Source organism: Grampus griseus (assembly GCF_964374135.1).
Source record: "Grampus griseus genome assembly, chromosome: 3".
Classification (NCBI taxonomy): Eukaryota; Metazoa; Chordata; class Mammalia; order Artiodactyla; family Delphinidae; genus Grampus; species Grampus griseus.
The window spans coordinates 103,937,379-103,961,915 of NC_139019.1; the positions used below are offsets into that span (position 1 = coordinate 103,937,379).

General features: G+C 41.4%; 1 protein-coding gene across 2 annotated transcripts in view; it reads left to right on the top strand.

The window, feature by feature from the left end:
• Window positions 1-24,537, top strand: part of GRAMD2B (GRAM domain containing 2B) — a 103,220-nt gene that overhangs the window by 37,863 nt on the left and 40,820 nt on the right. The window lies entirely within an intron of this gene.

Below are 24,537 nucleotides of genomic sequence, written 5' to 3' on the forward strand. Positions count from 1 at the left end.
TTCAGAAACGCACTGCAGCTTGCAGTCCGGTGGGGATGGGAATTATTTGAGCCGAGAGCACGACTGGTGTTTTATAAATCCCAAGGGAGGTCTGGGGCGACTCTTCAGAGCTCCAAGCCACATCAAGAAGCAGCGCTTAACATTTATTCTAACTGTCTTACATCTTAATGACTTGTGTGAAGATGCAGCTGTCCCGTAGATGTCGTCTGGTCACTAGCTTCACAAAGATGCGTATTTTGTCGTTCGATTCGGAGCGTGAGGGTGTTTTTTTCCCCCCATCCCCTTCACTGTTTCCCCTCACGAGAGAGGAAAAGTAGTGGAAAATATGAAATACGCTTTATCTTTCCCCCTCAAAGACTGCCTGCCTTTGTTGAGTACTTAACACAAACTTGTTATACGCTTTTTTTTTTGAGGGAGGGTGTGGGAGTGGGGTGAGGGAACATAGTGAACATAAAACATCAGATATTGGGTTGTGACTATCCTCCCAAAAGATTCACGTGCGTAATAGGATTTGCACATTGTTTGACCTATAAACTCTTCTGGTTTAAGAAGCTGAAAACTCAAATATTTGATCACAAGGATTAGCTTCCTGTAGTGAAATTTATTTATCTTACGTACTTTTTAAAATCCAGAAGTATGGTTATTTATGTGATTGTTATTCCCAAACTTTTCTTTTAAAAAAGAAAAGAATCTTTAAGTGTTTGGTCATTTTCTATATCACTATAACATTAAGTGAGACTAAGGTAAATATCTAAATAAGCCCAATTTTAATTTTTATGGTACCAAGCTGTCGGGTATCTAAAATGCTTTATTGCTACTAGTATAAAAAAGATGACAGACTTTTTTAATAGTAAAGATTCAATCCCCAAAAAAGATTTAAAAAATTCAGTCCTCATCATTCATTATTTCAGCATTTACTCATTTTTAGGAACACAGCCTGGTTGCACATAAAGACTTGTGTTGGTAAAGCATATTCCACCCATTTATTGAAGTTTGGGCCGACCTTTTAGAAAAAGAATAGCTTTTATTAGCTGCTTTGAATTGTGGTTTCAAAGGCTTTGGTCATATTCTCTTCAAGTGTCTGCTTTCCTTGGCTACTTCAGCTCATGTTCTTTGCACTTTACTGACTGAAAAAAGGTGATTGAGGAAAAATTGCTCTAGGTATAACTCTCACAAAATGTTCTTGTTTCCTTACCCAGAAATAACATCCTTACTTTATACTAATAATTCAAGACCAAGAAAAAGATGAACCAGCAAATGACATGTATTTCCTTAACCATTCTTTTATAAACTTTACCTCCCTGAAGAAGAGGTGTTGTGGCTAGTCTGGTCACCATTTCATAGATGTTTGAGGTGACAGGAGTGGTAAGTGGCACTGGCAGGACTGGAACCCAGGACTCTAAACTCCTGGATCAGAACTCATCCAGAGGCACTATTTATTATTTTCAGCTACACAAAGCAGAATGATTCAAGCCCACCCAACAGCTGTTAAGTTTTAAATCTTCACATTCCCTCCCAGTCCTCAAGATATTCAGTCAAGGAGAGCATTCTGATTGATTGAAAACATCTGCCATAGCATTAGACTAATTTTGTTAAATTAAAATTCTTTAGATGTTGAGAACATAATTATGTAGAAGATACACAACCACCTTGAAGCTCAAGGCCCCGAACAGCCAGCCCTTCATTTGGAACATTCAGTTTCACAAATTCATTTCAGTTCTACAAATGGGAATACCTACTATTTGTTCAATAATGGTGGGCAATACAAGAATGAATGTGATTTGGTATCCGTCTTTCTGTAACTCCAAGAGCACTGTTGAGGGGAGCCATGTATGTATGTTACAGTACTTCAAGGGACGATGGTGGCCATTGCCACATTAAATACACAAACAAGATATTATAAAAAGTTTGGCCTATAACTGAATCTTCTCCACAGTTAGGATATGTACCCATTTGGCAGTCTTTGGTTTATTGAGTCTTTGGTTTTTCCCCCGCAAAGTGTTAATTCCCAGGCCTACTAAAGTCACTTCTGATTCAATCTAAGATTTTAGACCCTCTTTTTTTCTGAGCTCTTAAACTCCTGCTCTGGTAACAGAATAAAAGTAATTTAAAGACACAGGTAGATACATTTTCACAGTGATATATCGGTGTGATAATTCCATATTTGAAATCATGTTGAGTAGCAAAATTTTTATGCTTGGAAACCCAGTCTAACTTGTCTGTTTTGAATTTCATCTTAGATTAATCATCACTAAGCTCAAAGTTGTTGAAGGCTAAGTGTCCCAAGGGACATTTTCTTCAAGAGTGTTAGAACGGCTTGCTCCTCCCCATTCTCTGCTTCTGTAACTTCACCCACATGGGCCTCATCACCTAGGACCTTAGCCTCTTAATTAATAATGGCTGCCAATTATGGAGAATGCTTGCTATGTGACAGGCTGTATGCTCAACACTTATTCATTGTCATACAGAATCCAGTCGATACTATCGTTATCTCCATTTTACAAGTAAGAACACTGATTCTGAGAGGTTAAGTAACTAGCCAGGCAGAGACACAGTTAATAAGAGAACAGCTCAAATTCAAGTCCAGGACTCCTAACTCTAGAGCTTGACCTTGAATCTTTATCCCTCCTCCTATGCTCTAGAATCTATGATGGCCCTCCGTAACCTACTCTTCAAAAACAGCCTCCTCTGCCAAGAATCTAAGACCTGTAATGATCTGGACACACATAGACCATTTCAACCTCATTTCCTAATCCTGGTCAGCTTGCACAGCCTCTGTAGCCAGCCACGCTAGCAGCACTGTAATTCAGAGGCGATAATGCAGAAGAATAAGGAATATGTGTGCCAAACGTAGTACTGAATCAGGTTCCCTCATTCTTCCCTCCTCAGCTCTCTATTACTTTGCTCAAGCAGTGCCCTCTCTTGTCTCTCTTAAGATACTTCTGTAAATCAGCTCGAGCTTTCCTTCATTTAAAGCCTCTCCTAATCACTGGCCATACTCTCCTCTTTCTTACCAGTGCTCACCCTGTATGTATGTGGTCAGCCCAGAGAAGTTCACCGCTACTACTATTACTATGTATTAACTGTTAATGTTTATGTAACGTTTAGTGTGTACGAAATACTGCTCTAAGTTATTAACATATACTCACACAGTAGTCCAGTGTACATTAGTTAACTGTCCCCAAATAGATTGCAAACTCCAATCACGTTTTTTCTTATTGAATTTCTCAAAGGACTCAGCAAATAATCACTTTCAATAACTATGTGTTGGTGAGCTGTGGAGGCTGGGATCCCATCCCCCGCTGATTAAGGTATATAATATGCTTACAGCTGACTTTCAGTTTGACGACCTCAGGGGAAGTTATACTCTCAAATCAAATTATCTGTCAGTAGCAGTAGAATTTTTTTTTTTATTGTATCACAAGAATCTTTGATGTTTACTTTAAAGTTTACTCATGGTGGTGTAAGTAGCAGTAGAATTTTTAGGTACATTTACTTGCACAAGAACTGTGACTTATTTATTCATCTTTGTGCTGGAAGTGAGACTGCCCATTTACTCACCACCAAAATACATATTCAGTTTAAAAATAACAGCCCCCCCTTTTTTTTAACCAAGAATTGGTAGTTCTGGCTGCATATTTCCTTTCGAGATCCTAGTTTTTCCCTACTTTATCTTTTTCATTCTTAATTTTGTGTTCACGTTGCATAGATATTTCTAACATAGCCTAACTTTTTTGACACACATTTTGTTAGATACACTTTTATTTCTTAAAGTCTCTGGCGGATCTCATTTAGTAATGGCCTCGTTACTTTTAATGAATTTCAAAAAGTATCTAAAACTAATACTGATAATACTTCTGGGCAGTTGATTCATATTTCGAATAATGAATTATGTCACATGCCACATACACTTGTAATGCAGTTTGAATTCTAAACATTTAAAATTTAATAATTTGGGATGTAAGAATTCTAGAAATTTGTTCAATTTCATATGTGTGGAGAAAGAGAGGGTGGATGTATGCAATATAAGCAGTTTACCTTAAAAGGAAGTTCTCTGGGATTATCAAGAAATAATAATGATTTGGGGCACATATTTTGACTTTAAAGAGTGAATTCAAGCAAAAATAAATTACCTTAGTCTTGTGCATATTGTGGGTACTTGACAAACAGAATAAGAGTTGCAGTTGGGGACTGATCTTGCGTCCGAAGCAAGAGGAGCAAAGATGAATAATTATTGAGTATAGCTCGACTTCTTAGTGCTTGCTGAAGTCCAAACATTGAAAGTGACTATTTAGCAAGAAAAATCTCTGTAAATTATCTATATATTATATATCTTTCCATATGTGTGTTTGTATATTATTTTTCTTCTTTAATTCTAATTTCCAGCTCACCAACTCTGACAGATTACCCAGCATATTTTTTTTTTTTGGCGGTACGCGGGCCTCTCACTGTTGTGGCCTCTCCCGTTGCGGAGCACAGGCTCCGGACGCGCAGGCTCAGCGGCCATGGCTCACGGGCCCAGCCGCTCCGCGGCATGTGGGATCTTCCCGGATCCGGGCACGAACCCGTGTCCCCTGCATCGGCAGGCGAACTCTCAACCACTGCGCCACCAGGGAAGCCCCCAACCAGCATACTTTTTAATATAAACTTTGGGATAAGAAGAAAAAATTACAGCATTAGAAAATATTAAAATTATATTAAGGTAAAACAATCGAGGAGATTGAAAAGATGGAGAAAAATAGTGTTCTGGTTTTAAATGTTTTGAAAAGAAATTTAATGAACCAAATCAGCTCCATGGCTCAATGTTAATATCATTGGAAATTGCTGATTTGTCAAGGCAGTACAGAAAGAGGTTAAGAATGCAGGCTCTAGGAAACTAGGATCTGAAGTCTGACTTTCCTATCTCCTAGAAGTTTGACCCTGGTGAGTTGCTTAGCCACCTCCAAGCTTCATTATCTGTAAAGAATAATAAAGTCAGCTGTGGGAACTCCCTGGCCATCCAGTGGTTGGGACTCCACGCTTTCTCTACCGAGGGCGCAGGTTCAGTCCCTGGTCGTGGAACTAACATCCTGCAAGCTGTGCAGCGCAGCCAAGAAATAAATAAATAACTAAATTTAATTAAGCCAGATGTTCTGATTAGGCTTGCCTTGAAGTTTCAATGCGAAATGTCAGAAATTCACTTCACCTCGTGCCTGACATGGTCAGCGCTCCATAAGCCATAGCTGTGGTGGTCCTCACTGTTGAAGGTCTGGGACTGTGGTAACCTAAATGGGAGGGAAGTCCAGAAGGGAGGGGATATCTGTATGTGTATGGCTGATTCATTTTGTTGTGCAGTGGAGGCTAACGCAACATTGTAATGCAACCATACTCCAATAAAAATTAATTTAAAAAACAAAAAAAAGAAAGTATAATTAAACAAAATAGTCAAAATTCAAAAGGCCTAGTAACTCTTAACAGTCGCAGGCACCAGTGTCCTATTAAGTGAGCCTCTGTTGCATCAGCTACACCTACAGGGCACTTTGACAGCCGCTGAGCATTTCCATGAATCCAACATGGCATCTTGGTTTTTAGTTTATGCTGAAAGGATCTCATGCCATAACTCTTTAGTGACCTACCAGCTTATTTAAATGTTGCTTACTGATTTGGTGTTCTCACATCTGTTGTCCAGTGCTTTTATCTCTGATCCATTGATTTCTACATCCTACATCCTGGCGCTGAGTTTTCTTTCATGGCTCCTCAACTTTAAACTGCTGAGTTGTTTCCATTTGCTGAACTTCAGTAGACCTCCCCTTCAACATCTTTCTAGTTCTTTAAATGCCCAGCTTTAGGCATTTCACACATTTCCAAGTGGCATAAAGCACAGGTCCTGGAGACAGACTCCTCCACAGCCACCTGAATGACTGTTCTTCCTTCTTAAAGAAAAGAGCGTGTTTTTATCCATGCTCTTAAACTTGATCATATACCCTTAGGAGAGAAGCAGAACCAACTTAAACTCCATTCCCTAAGGTAAACTAGTTGATATGTTCTCGTTGGTCATTCCACGTGTGTCAGAGGTTCCCACATTCATGATGGGACATGATGTCCCAAGAGGCAGATTTTTTTTTTTTTTTGAGGCAGATTATTTTTAACAGGCTTATTGAGACATATTTTACATATCATAAAATTTACCCATTTCAAGTGTACAATTCAATGACTTTGAGTAACATTACTGAGTGGTGCAGCGTCACCATACCCAGTTTTAGAACATTTTCACATCCTCTCTCCATTACGATCCCTTGGGCCCGTTTATACTAATTCCCATTAGTATGACATAAAATGTACTTAAACAAAAGAGTCAAAATTCACCCCCTACCCCAGCCCCAGGTAGTCACTAATCTGTTTTCTATCTCTGTAAATTTCTCTTTTCTGGGCACGTCATATAAATGGAATCATATATAATATGCAGTCTCTTGTATCTGTCTTCTTTCACTTACCATCATGTTTTTGAGGTTCATGAGGTTTTTTTTTTGAGATTTTGTATATATGTGTTAGCATACGGTATTGGTTTTTCTCTTTCTGACTTACTTCACTCTGTATGACAGACTCTAGGTCCATCCACATCTCTACAAATAACTGAATTTCGTTTCTTTTTATGGCTGAGTAATATTCCATTGTATATATGTGCCACATCTTCTTTATCCATTCATCTGTTGATGGACACTTAGGTTGCTTCCATGTCCTGGCTATTGTAAATAGAGCTGCAATGAACATTTTGGTACATGACTCTTTGAATTATGGTTTTCTCAGGGTATATGCCCAGTAGTGGGATTGCTGCGTCGTATGGTAGTTCTATTTGTAGTTTTTTAAGGAACCTCCATACTGTTCTCCATAGTGGCTGTACCAATTCACATTCCCACCAACGGTGCAAGAGGGTTCCCTTTTCTCCACACCCTCTCCAGCATTTATTGTTTGTAGATTTTTTGATGATGGCCATTCTGACCAGTGTGAGATGATATCTCATTGTAGCTTTGATTTGCATTTCTCTAATGATTAGTGATGTTGAGCATCCTTTCATGTGTTTGTTGGCAGTCTGTATATCTTCTCTGGAGAAATGTCTATTTAGGTCTTCTGCCCATTTTTGGATTGTGTTGTTTGTTGTTTTGATATGAAGCTGCATGAGCTGCTTGTAAATTTTGGAGATTAATCCTTTGTCAGTTGCTTCATCTGCAAATATTTTCTCCTATTCTGAGGGTTGTCTTTTTGCGGATAGACCACATTTTGTCTGTCTGTTCACTTGTTCGTGAACATTTAGGTTGTCTCCACTTGTTGATTATGATGAATAATGCTGCAATGAATATTTGTGTGCAAGTCTTTGTATGGGCAGATGTTTTCATTTCTCTTGTGCATATACCTAGAAATGGGATTGCTGGGTCATATGGTAACTCTATGTTTAACTTTTTGAGGAACTGGCAAACTTTTCCAAAGCAGCTACACCCTTTTACATGCTCACCAGCAATGCATGAGGGCCCGTGGTGTAGATTTAAGAGAAAGTTCTTTCACATAGCAGGGAAATAAGATTGCAAACACCTTAAAGATAGGTCAGTACCTTACCCTTTAGAACATAACAGATATCTGTTGCATTGTTGACTGAGTGAAATTCATACTTAGGGTTTTGAAAACTCCCTCAAACTGCAGTGTTAAAGATAACTCAGACTGTCATACTTGGGTACTGTTTTTACAAGCTCTTAAAATTTTGCATGTAACATTTGTTACTGGTTTTTTTTTTTAATGACAGTAATACAAAGAAGAAAATTTTAAATGAGACCGTAATCTTCCCCTATCTGTGCTGACATATTTTAAAGGCTAGAAAATTAAAACAACATAGATAGGTACAAAATGAAAAAGGAAGGTCTTCTTCTCATCTCCCACCTGACAGTTCCTTGTCTCAGGGGTAACCACTTGCCAAGGGTTTGGGTTTTGTTCTTACGGTCTTGTCATTTAAGGCCAGAGTCAAGTTTTTTGTTGTTTTATTTTTCCTTAGAACCTCCACCTTCCAATATGCCTCTAAGTGTGTTGGACTTGGCACAATGAAGCACCTTGTGAGGTCAGGAAGATTAAGTGTGATCCTACAGTATCTGGACTGCACACTGTAGGAGAGCTCGATAAAGGGTGGACTTTATTCCCATAAACCACTGTTTTCCCAGACTTCTTTGCAGAAGAATTATCTACCAATAAGTTGACCTACACAGTTTTAATATTGATGAATAAATAAATCCATCGGAACAGAGGTTTCTTAAGTGACCTTAGCCAGGTGGACTCAGAGCGTTAGAAAGAAGGGTTGCTGTCTGACTGGCCCATCCTCAAGTTACCCGTTCATCTTCTAATCTCTTCTGTGCCCCTGTCCAACCGGATGATCCTAGACAGGCCCCCAGTCAGATGAGGCAGCAATAAATGTGGGCCACCCTGTGAACAACTAGATAGAAGTCACAGTAGTGATGAGACCTGTTTAAGAAGAGCAGAGACCGAAATGGAGAAACGGAAATGTGACATTGGAGACAAGGAGTAAGGAGATGAGGGGAGAATAGAAGAAAGTTAGAAAGAGAGGGGAGAAGATTGAGTCATATTGAAAAGATGACGAAAAAAATGCTACTTCACCATTAACCTATGTGATCTCCCCCTTCTCTCCTGGCGGATGGTCCTCCTCACCTCTCCCTGTGCTCTTCTGTGTCCTGTCACTGAAATCTCAGGCACTGAGCTGGGTGGCTGACGTGCCTCTTCTTCCCCAGTGGAGATGCTGCTGTATATAAACGTTGGTGTTTTCTTTAAGTCCATGTATGTCAGGCTTATGATTATATCCATAGTTGTCATCTTCTAGACTTTTCAAATTATGTCTTCCATCCTGTGCAATGAGTTTAAAACTGGGAAGAACCTCAGAAATACTCTAATTTTTGTGTCTTTTACTGTTAAGGATTCTTATCTGAAAACAGTTATCTTGTGATCCTACAAATTATTTTGAAACCCCTAGCGTGTAGTGCTGTAAAAGCTGTATTGTGAGTTGAGTTGCCATATGTCAACGGTGAAGAAAAACTCTTCATCATGACAACTTTTATTATCGCTGTACTATTTCTATAATTCATTAGAAAATAGTTCCTCATTGGATCCTAACAATGTAAATGTTGTGCTGGATGCTGTGTATAACAAATAATGTAGTCCTCTGAGAGCCCGTACAAACTGTCAAGAATATTTTTTCCCTCCCTCTTTCCCTTCCTCTCTTCTAAAGTTGGACTAGTTTTGATGTGAAGTTGGTAGATTTCTTATACTTGTTCTTGATTTGATCAGAATCTTTTCTGAAATTTTTACAAAGAATCACAACACATTTTCTAAACTCAAATTCTGAAATCACAAAATGTCACACCTGTCATCGGAACCTGCGATGAGAGAATAATAAATGGCTTATGGGCTGGGAGAAAGGCAATATTTAACAGTTGATAAGGACCAGAGAGATTGGCTCGTGTGTCAGCTGACACTTACTAAGTAGTTCTCTGTACTGGGCACCATGCTGAGTGTCATGGCAGTCACCAAGGTGAAGAGGAGGCCTTTGCCCATAAGAAAAACAGAGTAGAGGAAAGGAATATTTTATTGAGAGATTTGATCTTCTTTCAAAGAAGAAACTAGGTAGCTCCAGAAAATATATCAAATCAGGTAGCTTCGGAAAACATATCAAATATAACAGTTGATATATTTAGATGAGATGAGGTAATATCATTGTTACATGCTCAACCATTGTTCAAAGTTTTAAATATATACATGGAATGAGGTAGTTACAATATCATTGTTACATGCTCAACCATTGTTCAAAGTTTTAAATATATACATGGAATGAGGTGGTTACAGTTATTGTCACGTTTTGTGCATAACAGACACAGTGACTTGCCCAAGTTTATAACAGCTGTTGAAGTGTTGGAGCCAGAATTCAAAGGCAGGCAGTCTAATCTGAACCAGCCTCCTAAAATGATTAATTGTATAACCTCACTTGGGAAGAGCAAAGATGAAGAAGGCAGAGCGGCTCCCATTAGGTGTCTATGCATCCCTGCATAGGTCTCTTAACTTTTATAGGTCTGCTTTCTCAACTATAAAACCGAGACTCGTTTCATTTCTTTCTACAGTTCTTACATTGAAAGGATTTCTAATGATCTATAGAGGACAGAGTAGAGAGAGCACCTTTAGCTACCAGTTGGGCACTGGTGCTTTCTCTGTGTACTGTCAGACACAGGTGCCTTTCTGGATACTTTTGTCTTCATCTGTGCTCAGACCTGACCATAGGGAACTTTGTTTCAATTGCAGCGTTACATGGTGATTTGCACAGCAGTCACTCATGGATTCCAATTTTTAAAAACCGTGGCTGGGTTCTTCTTTGCACAAGTACAGAGTGTTTCTGTAAAGTAATGTGACCAATTTTGTTTCTAAAAACGAATGTTGTTGTTGTTGTTTTTTAAAGTAGTCACCTAAGGGACCCAAGAACTTTTCCAAAAATGCTGCAGTTGCACGAAATCTTCTTGAAATTCTTCTTGCGGGGTACTTTCAGAGCCTGGAGCTCATTCTTTTTTTTTTTTTTTTTTAAGTCTGGCCAGGATTCATTAGGAAGCTTATTAGTCACAGTGAATAAAAAGCCATGAACAGAAGAACTGAGATCTGCACAAATTCTGCCATTGGGCTTACAACACTAGTTAGAAGCTAATAAACATTAAGGATGTCCCAAGAGGAATCTTATGTAAGTCCCAATCTTACCCCGACCAGGATACCCACAAACACAGAAACGATGCCCATGCTCTCCTCAGACTGCTTACCTGGTTAGCAGGAAAAAAGACCTTCTCCTCAAGCTATTAAGCATCAGCAGGAGATTCCTGCTTTTCTAACTATAACCATGGGACACTAGTGCACGACAGACAACTCCAAGCTGCGCAACTTTTTTTTTTTTTAAGAAGATGTTGGGGGTAGGAGTTTATTAATTAATTTATTTATTTTGGCTGTGTTGGGTCTTCGTTGCCGCGCGTGGGCTTTCTCCAGTTGCAGCGAGCAGGGGCTACACTTCGTTGCGATGCGTGGGCTTCTCATTGCAGTGACTTCTCTTGTTGCAGAGCACGGGCTCTAGGTGCACAGGCGTCAGTAGTTGTGGCACGTTGGCTCGGTAGTTGTGGCACACGGGCTTAGTTGCTCCACGGCTTGTGGAATCTTCCCAGATCAGGGCTCAAGCCCGTGTCTCCTGCATTGGCAGATGGATTCTTAACCACTGCACCATCAGGGAAGTCCCAGAAAACAATTTTTGAAAAAAATTTCCATGAGTTTCAGCAGTGAAGTAACTGAAGGTTCAGCTATCACAATCATCTTGTTCTTTGTTCCATTTCATTACACACTATGGGAGTTTGTACACAAATTACATTTCTCTCAGGTCCCCTCCCCATATCCTAGTTTTATACCAGATGGACTTTTCCACTGGTATATGCAAGGCACTACTCCTGACTTTCCCATATGATAGCAATCAATTAGCTATGAAGCTAATGAAGCTTTCCTTTTTTTTTTCCCCCCTATTCTAAGTGTTATCTGATAGTTAATATCTGTGAGCTGATTGGTCTACTACCTGATCAGTCTTGGAGCCTACTTAAAGACAAGCATATTTTCCTGTTCCCTTTTCTTGACTTTTTGGTCGGAATGCATTCATTAGCATAGCATATCTCATTTCTGATTTTAATCCTGTATTGTTTGGTAACTTCTCTGTGACATATCTCCACTCTTCTCTAATCCAGTGTAATTCAGCAAGCGTTTCTTAACCGCTTACTCTATGCTGAGAACACATGGCTGAGTGAGGTGTGGGCGACGCCCTTTAGGAGCTCCCCGACTGGGGAGAGGAGAGTGGGACACACACACACACACACACAACACACACACACACACACACACTGTGTGATAAAAAATTCCACAATAATTATCAAATGCTAATAGAAATGGTGTAGGGCATGACCTCCGGACAGCTCCCTGGGAGATACTGAGGGTCATGTTCCAGATGCAGATTAGTCACTGAAGTGGGGGCACCATGGTAAGGAGAGTTCCGGCTCACTTCTTCTCCTGCCTTCTAGGCAGTCTGCGTTTTTTGAGGTGAACTGAGCTAAGTGGTGATATCTGAAGTGAGGCTGATGGGTAAGAAAGAATTTCGCCTCAACTGGAGGGAAAAGTTATTCCAGGCGAGGGATGAACAAGGATAGGGTACTTGAAAGTCCAAATTCGTGTTTTTGGTGAACCCTTAGGGGTCTGTGGCTAAACTGTTGACCGGTTGGGACAGGAGAGCAGAACACAGGAGGACCTGGATCCCCCATTCAGAATTCTCCTTGCTTGGCTCTCTTTGCTTCACTTCCGGCTTTGACTCTACTACTGATTCTTTGAAACTTTAGGGAAGTCGTTCTCTCTGGTCTTCAGTTTCCTCCTCTGTAAAGAGAGAGGGCTGAATGACCTGATTTGTTAGATCCCTTCCAACCTGAAGCGTATGAGTCTTTGAAGAAACTGCCCTATTTCTCTGTGCTCTTCTATAGCCTTTGTGTAAAGAATTCTTTCAGGCTGAACAAACTGAGGAAAGTGTTTTGAATATGAATAGAATCCTTGCTTTCTGACTTGGTTTGGCCTCTTTTATTATTATTATTTTTTTTGCTTTTATTTCTTCCCCTTGGTAAACTTTTACCTGGTTAAGGCGGGACTGCCGCTGGAACATACCTCAACTCTCCTCTTACGTATTTTTAGATACGTATCAGCATTGACGTTGCATTTGGACAACTCTGCTTTGCCCTTTGGCTGCAGGTGACAGGGCCACAATGCCTTCTGGACAACTCATAGTAGAAAGGTCTAAGCAAGTAACAATTTTAAACCTATAACACAAATGGGGAGCAAATTCATTACCAATGGAATTGCAGGTTTCTCTGGTATACTTCAGGTATGAAAATAAACATATTCCATTTGAATACAGAATACAGTTTAAAGTTAAAAAGAAAAAAAAGCATACATGTAACTGATTCACTTTGCTGTACAGCAGAAACTAACACAACATTGTAATGCAACTATACTCCAATAAAAATTAATTAAAAAAAATAAAAAGCCCTTTTTCTCAGATTTGAAGTCGGGGATAGTAGCTTACCACTTCAACTTAATAATTATTATAGCATTTATAAAGCACTTTATATTCTTTAAAATACTTTTATTTATATCAAAGGTTGGAATTTAACACATTTTTTGAGGACCTACTATTAAGCACTATAGTATGTTACAGGGATATTAGGATGTATTAGACGTGGATCTTGCCCTCAAGAACATTACAGCATATTTCACTATAACTTGAGCAACATCTTACCATGACATTAAATATGAATTTCAGTCTATTGTGATAAATAAGAATATGTACAAGCATTTTAAGAGAATAGTGGAGAAGCATCCAGCCCAGGGTGGGGATTGAGTAAAAGCCTTCTTAGAAGAAATGATGATATCTAAATTTTGAAGGAGGAATAGGAATTAGCCAAAAAAAAAAAAAAAAGGTCATTTTATCCAGAAAGAATAGCCTAAATGAAGACACAGTGATGTGAAACAACCTGGTGATTATGGAGAACTAATATTACTAGAACATAAGTTATATATTGAGTAGCAGTACCTGAGCAGGTGCAATGCATTGGAGGAAGGTTACAGAGGACGACCTTTTATGCCATGAGAAGGAGCTTGGTCTTAGCTATAAGACATAGGGAGTCACTGAAGGGATGTGATAAAGTCAAGGTTGTGTTTTTTCAGAAATGAGTCCAGTAGCAAGGTTTAAGATAGATTGGATGGAGAACAAAATAGGAAGCAGGGATTCGCTGTCTGTGAAATAATCCAAATGAGATTGTTTTAGTAGGAAAAATGGGAGAATAGGTTTGAGAAATGTCAAAGGGATAAAATTGGAAGAACCAGGTGATTGATTTTCATTGACAGAGAGAGGAAGGTAGAATGACTCTTAGTTTCTCTCTCCAGGTGAAAGCTGCATGGATTGTGATGCCATTAATTAAGCCATGGAACGTAGGAGGAAAAGGAGGCTTAGGGTCTAAAATGATGGGTTCCCTTTTATAAAAATTGAGATTGGGGGCTTCCCTGGTGTCACAGTGGTTGAGAGTCCGCCTGCCGATGCAGGGGACATGGGTTCGTGCCCCAGTCCGGGAGGATCCTACATGCCGTGGAGCGGCTGGGCCCGTGAGCCATGGCTGCTGAGCCTGCGTGTCCGGAGCCTGTGCTCCGCAATGGGAGAGGCCACAACAGGGAGAGGCCCGCGTACCGGAAAAAAAAAAAAAAAAAAAAAAAAATTGAGATTGGGATGGAGGTGTGTACTGTAATAAGAAATATATTTGGTCTTTGTCCCCAATTCCTGGCACAGAGTTCCTAGAATTGGAATTTCCTGAGTGCTAAGAAGGACTGTCTCTTGTTATTCATAATGACCCCTTTTGATCACACCTGAGTTTATACTAATGAGATGGTTTAGGGCAGAACCGTTAGACAGCCTCAGGATGGGGCTGGTCACCAAAAAGGCCAAGTGATTAGAGCTTGGGAACTTTTGGCCCCATCCCTAACCTCCTGGGAGGGGAGGGCACCAAGAAATTAAGTACTATAAAAACTCTTGAACACACCAAGGTGCTAGGAAGGCAGTGCACCCAGAGAGGACATGGAAGCTCTACATGCCCGCATACCCTGCCCTATGCAACTCTTCCATCTGCCTGTTCTTGACTTGTCTTTTATAATAAAGAAGTAAATGTAGGTTAAGCATTTCCCTGAGTTCTGTGAGCCATTCAACAAATTATCGAACCTGATGGGGGATGGGGGGGAGTCATGGGAACCCCTGATTTATAGCCACTTGGCCTGGGACTTACAGCTGACATCTGAAGTGGGGGCAGTCTTGTGGAACTAAGCCCTTAACCTATGAGGTTGGCTCTAACTTTGGGTAGTTAGTGCCAGAATTGAATTGAATTGTTGGATACCCAGTTAGTATCTGGAGAATCAGAGAATTGGTTGTTGGTGTCAGAAAACACCCCAAGGACTTCCCTGGCGGTCCAGTGGTTAAGACTCCACGCTCCCGACGCAGGGGGCCCGGGTTCGATCCCTGGTCAGGGAACTAGATCCCGCATGCCGCAACTAAAAAAAAAAAAAAAGATCCTGCATGCCACAACGAAGATCCTGTGTGCTGCAACTGAGACCCGGTGCAACCAACCAAATAAATATTTTAAAAAAAGAAAAGAAAAGACCCCAGAAGGTCAGCGTTGGGAGACAGATTTGGGAAATGTCAGCATATAGGTGATAGTTAAAATCATGAGACTGGATCGAATTTTCCAGTGGAGAGAAAAGTAGAGGACCAAAGAGAGAACCTAGGAGCGATGCTATGTTGAGATGAAGGTCAAAGAAGATGCTACAAGGTTGATGGAGAATAAATAGCACAGCAAAAAATAAAACAAAAGCAAAATCAAACAAACAAAATGGTATAGGAACAAAAAAAAAAAGGGAAGAAAAATCTCAAGAGATAGTCAACAATATGGACTACCAATAGCGGCATTAAGAGAACTCCTGAAATGCGCTTGCCATTTAGCAACATAGAGATCATTGGTGAACTTTGCCAGAGAAATATTAGTGGAGCAGTGGGAATGGAGGCCAGACTATAGTGGACTGGGTTGATGCAAAATGCGGAATCAGAGACATCACGGGTAGACTATGGCTCTGAGAGCCTTGGCTGAGAAGTGAAGGAAACACAGGAAGGTAACTCTAGGAAGTGAAGTCTAAGAAAGGTTTTTGTTTTTGTTTTTGTGGTACGCGGGCCTCTCACTGTTGTGGCCTCTCCCGTTACAGAGCACAGGCTCCGGACGCGCAGGCTCAGCGGCCATGGCTTACGGGCCTAGCCGCTCTGCGGCATGTGGGATCTTCCCGGACCGCGGCACGAACCCGCGTCCCCTGCATCGGCAGGCGGACTCTCAACCACTGTGCCACCAGGGAAGCCCAAAGGTTTTGGTTTTTTGATCAGAGAGCTTTGTGAGCCTGTACATAAACTAGGAGAAAGAACCAGCAAAGAAGGAAAAGATGAAGATGTGGCACAAAGATGGAATAACTGATAGATCAAGCCCAGAGGTATCAGAAAGTGGGCTTGAACATCAATAAGAGAGAGACCTTGTCTTCTGAAACTGGAGGAATGTATGATGCAGTAGATGCAAGGTGATTGTAGGTCAGGTGAAGACCTGCTTGTCTGAATACTTCATTTTTCAATTGTCTCAGCAAGATAGTGACGTGACCCCTTTCATCAAAAGGGATGAGTAGTGTTTGGTTAGGGGCTTGAGAGCATGGACAGTGTGTGGCATGCAAGTTGAAGGAATAGGAGAGGACGATGTCCAAAGACTGCTGAAGGCCCTGCTGACCGCAAAGAACCAATCCACCATAGGGCTAATTTTTCCCCCTTTGACGTCACTCAGAATCCAGGGATTAGAAGTTTAAAAGGCTAATTTTGAGCTGGTCTTGGGGTGTTTATGCTGAATGGCTGTGCAGAAGAACAGGCATGTCTGAAAACTGAAGGTGATCAGTCACATACATATATATATATATATAAGTCCAGGCAATAAGTCCAGAAGAGATTGATTCAACTAGAAGAACGTGGAAATATCAAGGACTGTGGTCTGTGTCTGAGGGCAAAAAGCACATGGTGGGAAACGGAAGGAGAGGTTACAGGCTGACAGTGGGAGATTAAAGATGTCTCACTGACAGAGGATTTCTGGTTGGAGCAGTCTGAGCAATGATGAAAGCCAGGCATTGGCGGTGATTTATGTGAAGTGAAAATAAAGATCCCTGGACTTAATGCCAAGTTGTTGGATGCCATCCTCCTGGACACTGAAGGATCTAGGTGTCAACGTTCTCAAGAAAGGGAACATGATCAGTATGTTAGAGGATGAAGACAATACGGAACATTAAATGCAGCTAGGTCAGTGTAACCCACAGGAGGTTGGACTTTCTGTACACTGAGTGTAGGTGAAATTTTATTTTTTAAACTTAAGTGAACTATCAAAGTTAGAGACAAGAGTATTCAATAAGTTGACTGATTATCTGAAATACTTTAAAAATTAACAACGGAAACTAATACAACATTTTAAGTCAACTATACTCGAATAAAAAAATTTTAAAAAATCAATTACCGGGACTTCCCTAGTGGTGCAGTGGTTAAGAATTTGCCTGCCAATGCAGGGGACGCGGGTTGAGCCCTGGTCTGGGAAGATCCCACATGCCGCGGAGCAACTAAGCCTGTGCACCACAACTACTGAGCCTGCGCTCTAGAGCCCATAAGCCACAACTGCTGAAGCCCACACGCCCTAAAGCCCGTGCTCTGCAACAAGAGAAGCCACCGCAGTGAGAAGCCTGCGCACCACAACAGAGTAGTCCCCGCTCGCCGCAACTAGAGAAAGCCTGCATGCAACAACGAAGACCCAACACAGCCAAGAATAAATAAATAAATAAATATTTAAAAATCAATTACCTTTCTTACTAATACTAATTTAAAAAATAAACTGTAGGAAAAGACACTGAAAAGCAACAAAAAATAAAAATTCCCAGAAATAGATTTAAAAGAACTTAAAGTAAAACAATACAACTACTAAGGGAGACAACTTAAATGCAGAGGCTTACCTTCTTTAAAAGGAAAACTTCACATTATAAACATAGCTTCATTCCTTGAATGTATAAGTTCAGTGCAACCAAACAAAATCTCAATGACTCTCTTAAGAAAACATTACAGAATGATTCTAAAATTCCTCTGAAAGAATAAGCCTGTAAGAATATCCAACCTAAATCTGAATGATAGAAGATAGACTCATAGCTTGTCATGATGTATTGTCAAGCTATAGGGTTTAAATTTAGCGTAGTAACCCATTAACTCCTGATCTCATGTTCAACAGCTTTCTTTACCTGAATATTTACATCAGTCATAATTTTGAAACAAGCTCATTCAAAAGCCTATTTAAGATGCATTCCCAAGGTGTATTCAAATGTATGTTATGTCTTCTAGATTTTCTTGTATGCCTACGGCCTAAAAATCCCCGCTAAATGTTTACTTGAAATCTACTCTAGTTTAAGATATTGTGCGTAAGTAGTGTCTCAGAATCTGATGTCATCCCTTTTCCTTTTCTCTTTTTAAAAGAACTTTTAAACAAATTAACATCTATGATTATAAGAAGCTCGCTGTAGTAACCTTGAAAGCCATAGATCGAAGCATAAAAACATGTACCGCATCTTCTTTATCCATTCATCTGTCGATGGACATTTAGGTTGCTTCCGTGTCCTGGCTATTGTAAATAGTGCTTCAGTGAACATTGGGGTACACGTGTCCTTTTGAATTATGGTTTATCAGGGTATTTGCCCAGTAGTGGAATTGCTGGGTCGTATGGTAGTTCTATTTTTAGTTTTTTAAGGAACCTCCATACTGTTCTCCATAGTGCCTGTATCAATTTACATTCCCACCAACAGTGCAGGAGGGTTCCCTTTTCTCCACAACCTCTCCTCCAGCATTTATTGTTTGTAGATTTTTAAAATTTTTTTTTAATTATTTACTTTTGGCCGCATTGGGTCTTCACTGCTGAGTGTGGGCTTTCTCTAGTTGCAGTGAGCGGGGGCTACTCTTCATTGCTGTGTGCGGGCTTCTCATTGCGGTGGCTTCTCTTGTTGCGGAGCACGGGCACTAGGCGCACAGGCTTCAGTAGCTGTGGCACAGCGGCTCAGTAGTTGTGGCTCAAGGGCTCTAGAGTGCAAGCTCAGTAGTTGTAGCACAAGCGCTTAGTTGCTCCGCGGCATGTGGGATCTTCCCGTACCAGGGCTCGAACACGTGTCCCCTGCATTGATTGGCAGGCAGATTATTAACCACTGCGCCACCAGGAAGCCCGTTTGTAGATTTTTTGATGATGGCCATTCTGACTGGTGTGAGGTGATACCTCACTGTAGTTTTGATTTGCATTCCTCTAATAATTAGCGTTGTTGAGCATCTTTTCGTGTGACTCTTGGCCATCTGTATGCCTTCTTTGGTGAAGTATCTGTTTAGGTCTTCTGCACATTTTTTAATTGGGTCGTTTGTTTTTTGATATTGAGCTTAGGTAGATAGCTAGTGGGAACCTGCTATATAGCACAGGGAGCTCAGCTCAGTGCTCCGTGATGACCTAGATGGGGGGTGGGTGGGAGCGGGGGTGTGGAAAGAGGGGAGGGAGGTCCAAGAGGGAGGGGATCTAGGTATACATATAGCTGATTCACTTCATTGTACAGCAGAAACTAACACAACACTGTAAAGCAATTTTACTCCCAATTAAAAAAAAAATAAGAGAAAAACCACCAGTAATTGTGTCTCCCAAAGAAAACTTAACATGGTTTGTATTTTGATTTTGGAGAGTGCATTTAACTAATGTAGAACCCTCATTCCTGAAGTAGCATTGCATATTCGTCATTAAGGGGCAGTATTTTTCCAGAAGTACTGGTTTGTGCTGATAAATTTACCACACTCAGTACTCCTCATACAACGGCTGGGTGAAAGAAACAAAAGTTAATGGACTTGCTTTCCACTTGGCTCAATAATCTTGGCGTGGTTGACACCCGGTTCAGTGGTTCCAAGATTGTAATGGGTATAAGACTTAAAGTGGTCTGAAGTTGGGCTAATAATGTGCGTTTTTACAAGGCCCCTCCCCCAACCCCAGGTGGTTCTGAAATAGAAGGTCCTTAGGTCCCACTTTGAGAACCACTAATTTGTGGGGTTCACAGACTGATCTTACCAGAAACTGTATGGCTCAAACTGTACGCCTAAAATGACACGTCCTGGAGGTGAGAAAAGTTCTTCAGCCTGATTTGTATTCTCAGTCCTGGTTTTGGTACGTGTTGTTTCAGCCTGTGTATTTGTGTCCTGAGCCAGGGTGCTGTCAGTTAAAACAAAACAGGGTCCAGGCAAAACCTTGAGGGCACAGAGTCCTCCCACAGCCTCTTTCACATTTCTCTTCCCTTCAGTCTCCAAAGACATCCTTTACCCAGTCACCTACTGCTGTCCCAGTGGTGGTATTGACACAGCGATGACTTTCCTGCACAGTAACCTTGCTCTCTCGCTTCCGTAAAACCGGCTTTCTCTCGGCTGTGACGGAAAGATGCCATTAGTTACTGCATGTATCGGTGTGGTTACATGCATAAAAGTAAAAGCTAGGGCTTCCCTGGTGGCACAGTGGTTGAGAGTCCGCCTGCCGATGCAGGGGACACAGGTTCGTGCCCAGGTCCGGGAAGATCCCACATGCCGCGGAGCAGCTAGGCCCGCGAGCCATGGCCACTGGGCCTGCGTGTCCAGAGCCTGTGCTCCGCAACAGGAGAGGCCACAACAGTGAGAGGCCCGCATACCGCAAAAAAAAAAAAAAAGTAAAAGCTAGAGATGCCTTCCAACATCTTCCCCCTCCTCAGTCCTCGGTTATGTGGGGCACGCGGGGTGGTGGTAAGGGGATTCAGGGACACTACAAAAGGGGAACCCTGCCCGTGATCTCGCACCATTGAGCAAACCATACTACGCAGATAGCTGCCTTAAAGACAAACAGTCTTTCCAGCTTTGAAAAGATGTTTCCTCAGTGTCTTTTCTAAGGTAACCTGCCAGTTTGGTACCTGAAGCCATTCAAGGGAGAGGGTAGGAATCATTGTTCCATAAGAGCTGTTTTTCCTGAACAAAATGCTATAGGTTTTTGTTCTAAGAATTGGCAAGAACCTCTTGGAAAGATACGGAGTCAGGTACCATTTGTGGTGTATATTTATGACTGACAAATTCTGAGAATCTAATACTTTTGAGAGCACTGAGCTTTGCACCTAGAACTCCAGATTTTGTTTCAAACCCACATGCCGCTTGCTTTTTAGATGGGTACAGAATTGACACTCTTCTGTGCTCAGGAGATGTGACCTAACCCTGGAGATTCTCAAAGGCAAATGAGCATGTCTGTGGGAAAGCCCAGACAGTCTCGGGTGCCGGCACAGCCTGAGGCTTTGCTGACACCTAGTATTGATGGGCCAGAGGAAATGGGCAGTTTCCCTATCACATCACCACCTGTGTCTGCTCTGCTCAGGTTTCTCTCAAGATTGTCCTTTGGATGTGAGCCGGGAGAGGTTGCAGAGGAGCAGTTGCTGCATGAGACACAGGCAGGATACAGGTGTGGCTCCATCATCCCACCTAGAGTTATGGTAGCTCATCCAGTTGGATATGCTCTGCTCATAACTACAACTAGCTTCATGTTGACCCACGTAATTACGAATCTGTTTTCCTTCACCCCCAAGAAAACCTAATCTGGCCCAGGTATCGAGATTAGGAAGTGTCATGTCTGTTTCTGCCTCTCCCCAGAGTAACCAGGGCAGCTAGGCTCCCAAGAGAAAAGGCACCCCCAGCAATTGGAGATACCAAGGTGGGTATCTTCTGTTGCCAAGCTGGCGACAGCCATGTGGACTCATACAGGGAGTATGAACTCTCCCAAATCCCATATTGGATGCTCAAATATTCAGCTCTGTTTCAGAGATGATTTAGTCCACTGCAGCCCTAAATACTGAACAGCAAGAAAAATAATTTCCCCTCTACCCTTCTGAGTTCTTAGCTGAGACCCCTGTAATTAATACAAGACAGATTAACAAGAGAAAAGCAAACAGAAGTTTATTAACATGTATATCTCATGTATACATGGGAGATTCCCCGGGGGAAAATGTGTAACTCCAGGTGACTATAGAATTTAGGACTAAACACCATCTTAATAAAGAAAGAGGAGAGAAGATATAGGCCTCTCAGGGGAGAGTAAATGATTTTTAGGAAAGGTGAAGGGCACATAGAATAAAGGGGAGGTATGATAGTTTTGACAGTTTGTGTCTAGGTATGGTTTGAGCTCCTAGTCTCCTCTCTGTGATAAGAGTCCATCCTTCCTGGTTGATGAAACTTGGGGAGGGGATTTATGACAACTGAGTTCCTTCAGGAGGATCTGTCTTTAGGCAGATATGTGACATTGAGAGAAAGCCTCCCTGCATTTGCTGTTCTTCAAGTGCCTACAGCTCAAAATCAGTATACCAAGTTGGCATCTCTTAGAATTGCCCCGCTATTCTTCAATAATAATTTGTAATGCTAAGACCTTCCCCAAAGAACAGCTAGATTTCACATGTTTTTTAGTTAATTATAATTGCTAATCCTTTTTGAGTTTGTTACTGGTATTGTGCTTATCTTTTTTTAAAAAGTCCTCATCTTTTAGAGCTACATATTGCAATAATTACAGACGTGAAGGTAATGGGATTTGTTTTAAAGTAATTATGGGGTGGGAGGAGTGTGCAGAGATACAGGTGAAACAGGATGGGCCATGAGTAGATAATCATTCTTCCTACTCTGTGTCATAATATTTTCATAGTAGGTGGTTGGAAATTTTTGTAATCATTTATGAAAGTAAGTGGGTACCTTTGATTACTCATCTATGATGTGAATTAAGTATTAATCACAAGACGTAGACAGTCTGAGTTTTTCTGATGAAATATATGCCTGATCGTCAAACATTGCCACTGTTCCTCTTGTCAACGCCACCTAGATTCATTGGTCAAATAGAAAATGCATACATGTTTCTAAGTTCCTTTAACCCCAGCTGTTTTAATGAAAAAAAATGTGTTTTCTAAAATCAAGTTTGATGTGACAGAGAGCAGCTCTGTGCGGTACAGCTCTGTAACACATGCTGTGAGAGCGAGGACCTGGTGTGGAGGAGAGAAAGCCAGGCTCTTACTAAGACACTGAAATATGATAAATATCCCTGATGAAGACGCCATTCCCAGAAACTGTGCCTTGGGCTACTCTTAGAAAGCCACAGGTCATGGAGTTGATTCTTCTCCCGGAGGCTTATCCAGTTCAGAGGCATAAAATGAAGAAAAGCAATCCTGTTTTCTTCCTGTTTCTCGGAATCTGCAATAACCAAGTGTTGCCCTTTAAACTCTTACAGTAAAGCCAGCTAAGGTGTAATGGCCCCTCCCAGCAATAATGTCAGCTCTTTTGGCCTTCCTAAGGCAGACTCCATTACCTGTCACCCTGTTTAGTGAGTGAAATGGTGACGCTTCCTCAGTGGAAGTGTTTCTTCTTTGCCCCCAACATTTGCAGGATCAGTTTGTCAGATCTTTGTCTGGCAGGATTGGAAGGGCAGGCTATTGCCTCACTGAAACTGCCCCTGACTAGTTTAAATTTGCCAAAACATGACCCAACCCCCAGCAGAAAACTTCTCTGGCCTTTCCCATGCCAGTCTTCCTGAGTCCAGGAATTCACAGTGAAGTACATCCCTTCCTGTCGCTATTTATAAGGTCTGGTGCAGTCAAAAAGGACTCTGGGCTAGAAATCAGAATGCCTGGCCTCTGATTCTGGTAGAAGGAACATGAAATACTTAAGGGAAATGAGTAGAGCACCTCCCCCTCCCCCCAACACCCCATACAGAGATAAGACCCGGACCCTGCCCTCCGGGGCTTATGCTCTAAGGAGAGTAAAGATGAGCAAATTGTAGCCCATTCATAATTCTTAAACAAACCCCATATTAAAGCATACAGTTTCCATGGCAATCATACCTTTGAGAGTACTGGGGAGAAACATTAGATAAAGGAGGGTCAGTCCTCAGGGCACAAAGAGGGTTGGAAAAGGCTTCCTATAGGAGAAGGCCCCAGCCAGAGCTAAATCCTGGAAGGTGACCAGTGCTTACCAAGGCCACAAGAGAGGGCTCGGGCAGCCCAAGCACAGGGCTGGGCAAAACATGGCAAGAGGTTAAATGCCACTGAGGAGGTTCCAGACTGCAGAAAGAATCAAATTCAGCTTTATCCTGTAGGTAATGGAGAACCAAAAGGGTTTTAAATGGGGTGGGGTTGGGGAGATGATGTGAATATCATATCATATTTGGGCTTTTCAAAGATCACAGGGCAAAGTGATCTTCCATATAGATGGAAGGAGGAGTGAGATGGACAGAGGAAATGTTGCATATCATTCAGATGAGGTGGGGAGGTTTAGGGGTCCAGGCGGGAGACACTGAGGACCCTAGCTAACGCGACAGAACTGCGAAAGAGCAGGAGGGGGCATAACTGGAAAAATGTTAAGGAGGTAGAAATCCACAGGTCTTGGTGTCTGACTAGGTTTGGTAGGAGACAGATAGTCAAAGTATGAGAGCAGTTAGCTTATTATTCTTTGGTCGCTCAAAGCTCTCAACTTAGTTTCCTTATTTATGAAATATGGATAACACCTGTCTTACATACCTGCCTCATAAGGTTGGCATGAGGGCTAGTATGGTATCGTGGTATGGGTGTGAATGCTCTTTGAGAACAGCAATGCAAGGGTAAAGTCATCTAGAAAATCCAGTAGGAAAGAGTGGCAAGGAAGAGGGAAGGGGCCAAGAATAGATGTCTTCCAAAGATCTCTCTCTATATATTTTAGGACAGGTAGAGAAAATGCATATTTGTAGTGGGAGAAATAAAGGACAGGAAATAAGGATATCA